A 4,466-nucleotide genomic window follows, 5' to 3' on the forward strand; every position below is an offset into this window, starting at 1 on the left:
GGTTCAAGCCCACTAGCTGCTCCATGGGAGGAAGATGGGGCAATCTACTTCTGTAAAGATTTACAGCCTCGGAAATCCAATGGGGGTTGCTGTGAGTTGCAAGCAACTCAATGGCAGTGGGTTTTTTTGTTTTTTTAAGAATAAATTGTTATCTATTGTTATTTCTTTTAGGGAGTTGATTATCAGACTAGTCCCTAAAGTGAGAAAGGATCCCAGTCATTGCCTTCCTGTTACAGATCAAGAATCTGTGTTCTTCTAGAATAGGTATCATTTATAGAATGCAATGTACCTCACTATTACACATATTATCTTCATTTGTAATAACAACAGGGTGGTTGTTGTCGTTAGGTGCTGTGGAGTTGGTTCCAAGTCATACTGACTTCAAGTATTAGAAAACAAAATATTGCCTAGTCCTATGCCATGTGCATGGTGATGGAAGGGAGTACATATTAAAGGATTGGAAGTCTCAACACAGTAAAGATGTCAATTCTCTCCAAGTTGATCTATGAATGTAATGCAATTTCAATCAAAATCCTAGCCAAATGTTTTTTGTAAATATAGACAAGCTGATTCTAAAATTTGCACAGAAAGTTAAGGAAACTAGAATAGCCACATAGAGTTTTTTTTTTTTTTTTTAATACAAATAACTGCCAAAATCACATTACCCAATTTTGAGATTTATTATAAAATTGCAATAAACAAGACAGTGTGGAATGTGCAGAAGGACAGCTATATAGACAAACAGAATAGAATAGAGAGTCCAGAAATAAAACCAAAGGAATACAAACAACTGATTTTTGACAAATGTGCAAAAGCAATTCAATGGAGAAATTATAGTCCTTTTCAACAAGTGGTGTTGGCATTTATACATACACACAAAATGTGAACCTCAACTTAAACTCACATCTTATACAACAATTAACTCAAAATAGACCAAAGACCCTGATGAAAAACATAGCACTCTAAGACTTCTAGAGGTAAACATAGGAGAAAAGTTTTGTGACCTGAAGTTAGGCTAAGAGTTTTCATACATGACAGCAAAAGCACAATCCATACAAGAAAAAAGTTCTAATTTGGATCTTGTCAAAACTGAAAACTTTTGCTCTTAGACACTGTTAAAGAATGACAAGACAAGCTACACACTAGGAGAAAATAATTGCAAATCACATATTCAACAAAGGAATTATATCCATAATATATAAAGAATTCTCTAACTTAACAGTAAGAAATAGGCAACGCAGTTTAAAAATTGGCAAAAGATTTGAACAAGCCATTCACTGGAGGGCATATCTAGGTGGCAAATAAGCACATGAACAGATGTACAACATCATTAGTCATTCCAAAAATTAAACTTGCTGCCATCGAGTCGATTCTGACTCACAGCGACACCCGTTGGGTTTCTGAGGTGAAAACTTTACAGAAGTGTATTGCCCCATCTTTCTTCCACAGAGTGGCTGGTGAGTTTGAACCACCAACCTTCTAGTTTGTAGTCAAACACCTTAGGTAGTGCGCCACCAGAACACTTATTCATTAATCATTCTCATTGCTATCAAGTCAGATCCAACTCATAGCAACCCCTCCTTGGGTTTCGGAGGCGAGTAGATTGCCCAATCTTCCTTTCAAGGAGTGGCTAGTGGGTTTGAATCACCAGCCTTCTGGTTAGCAAGTCAAATGTGAAATGCCTTAGGCACTATGCCACCATTTGTTGTTGTTGTTGTTATGTGCCGTCCGAGGCAGTATCACTACAGAAGTAGATTGCCCAACCTTCTTTCTGAGGAGTGGCTGGTGGGTTTGAACCGCCAGCCTTCTGGTTAGCAGTCAAGTGCCTTAGGCACTATGCTACCAGAGCTCCCTAATAATCATTAGAGGAGTAAAAATTAAAACTATGATGAAATACTTTTACATACCTATTAGAATGGCCCAAGTTAAAAATATTGACAATACCAAGTCTTGGTGAGGATGCAGAAAAGCTGAAATTGTTATACATTGCTAGCTGAAGTGTAAGTTGGTACGTTGTTGTTGTTGTTGTTTGCCGTCGAGTCGGCCCCGACTCATAGCTACCCCTCCTTGGGTTTCCAAGGCAGTATCACTACGGAAGTAGGCCACTCTGAAAAACAGCTTAGTTTCTAATGAAATTTAATATACTCTTAATCATACATGCCAGAAGTCTCATTTCTAATTATTTACCTTAGAGGAATGAAAATTTATGCTCACACAAAGCCTGTACACAAATATTTAAAGCTGTTCTAGTCACAATTACCAAAACATTGGAAGCCATCTAAATGCCCATCAATGTATAAATGAATTAACAAAACAGTATATTCATGCACTAAAAAGGAAGAAACTATTATACATGTAACAACTGAATGAATCTCAAATGCATTATGCTGAGTGAAAGGAACAGTCTGAAAAAGCTACATACAATTTAATGATTCCATTTACATGAAATTTGCAAAAAGATAAAAGTTTTGTGATAGGGGACAAATAGGTACTTTCCAGGGGTTAGGAGAATGGCATACACTGAGGAGGCACAAGAGAGTTTTGGATGATGGAACTGTGTGTATCCTGATTGTGGTGGAGGTAAAACGAATCTATAGATATGTTTAAACTCATGGAACTGTAAATAAGAAAAAGTTTATTTTAGTGCATGTTAATTTTAAAACAAAAATTTACAATTATATTTCATTGGGGGAGATATTTTTTATCAGGAAAAAAAAACATATTATGGCAGAAATTGCTAATGTTCCCTAATATTCATCCTTTCTTTCTCCTGTTTAATAACAGAATCTTCTCTTTGTGTGAAGTTTTGGAGGATGCAAGGCTGCCAAGCTAGAGACTAACATCCCAGCTTCCCTTACAGCTAGACCGGCCATATAATTAGGTGTTGGCCTGTGAGATTTCAGTAAAAAATCAGTTGCTGTGAAGTCAATTCCAACTCATGGCAACCCCATGTATGTCAAAGTAGAACTGTGTTCCTTATGGTTTTCAATGGTTAATTTTTTGGAAGTAGATTGCCAGACTTTTTTTTCTGAGACTACTCAGAATGAATGTGAAATATCAGTGTTTTGGTTAGCAGTCTAATGCTTAGCTGTTTACAACTAAAGACTCTGGGATATGAGTAACCCAAAGCCATCGAGTCGATTCAAACTCATAGTGACCCTATAGGGCAGAGCAGAACTGCCACATAGGGACTGGGTTATAAGTTGTTGTTGTTGTTGTTGTTATGTGCCATCAAGTCAGACCCGACTCATAGCGACCCCTCCTTGGGTTTCCGAGGCAGTATCACTACGGAAGTAGATTGCCCAACCTTCCTTCCGAGGAGTGGCTGGTGGGTTTGAACCATCAGCCTTCTGGTTAGCAGTCAAGTGCCTTAGCCACAACGGTAAGTACCTCCTTGAAAATGAAACTGCTGTTATCCCTCCCCTGTGTCCTTTCCTATTTTTCCTGGTGGTGGTGCTAGTGAGCTACTTTCAGCCACATAGATGAGGACTTCTTGAGCAGGTGCCTTAGACTAAGGAAGGGTGTTGGGAATGGCAGATAGGCCAGGCCAGATGGGAACTGGATGGCATCATGGAGCAGACCCTACTTTTCTGCCCTGGACTTGAACTGAGAGAAGATAACTGTAAATTTAGGTAGATAATGCTTTTTGAAGTCTCTTTGTTATAGCAGCTTAACTCTTACCATAACTAATACATACATTCATTGTTGAAATATAAAATTATTAAAATAGAAGTTACCCAGAGTCTCATTTCCAGGAAAAACACACTTTGATCTTGACCCTTTCAAAAATGCTGGTAGGGAAACATTTCTTAAACAAAAATTCAACAAAGAATAGGAGTTTGTCCACAATAGTGTTTCCTTAAAAAGCTGAAATTAGAAATACTGTTTGACCTAACAATCCCATTACTAGGTACATAGCCTAGAGAAGTGAGAGCCAGGACAAGAACAGATACATGAATACTCATGTTCATCGCAGCACTATTTACAATAGCCAAAAGATGGAAACACTCTAGATGCCCTTCAACAGAAGAAAGGATAACCAAACTATGGTACTTACACACAATGGAATACTATGCAACACTAAAGAATAACATTGTTGTTGTTGTTAGGTGCCATTGAGTCATCTCTGATTCATAATGACCCTATGCACAGCAGAAGGAAACACTGCCCAGTCCTGCACCAGCTCCATGATCCTTGCTGTACTTAAACCCATTGCTGCTTGCCACTGTACCAATCCATCTCGTTGAGGGTCTTCCTCTCTTTTGTTGACACTCCACCTTACCAAGCATGACATCCTTCTCTAGGGAATGGTCCCTTCTGACAACATGACCAAAGTATGTGAGACAAAGTCTGGCCATTCTCGCTTCCAAGGAGCATTCCGGCTGCACTTCTTCCAGGACAGATTTGTTAGTTCTTTCAGCAGTCCATGGTACTTTCAGCATTCTTCACCAGCACCACAACTCAAA

This window comes from Orycteropus afer, unplaced genomic scaffold (assembly GCF_000298275.1).
Source record: "Orycteropus afer afer isolate SDZICR_OR568_19922 unplaced genomic scaffold, OryAfe1.0 scaffold00017, whole genome shotgun sequence".
NCBI lineage: Eukaryota > Metazoa > Chordata > Mammalia > Tubulidentata > Orycteropodidae > Orycteropus > Orycteropus afer.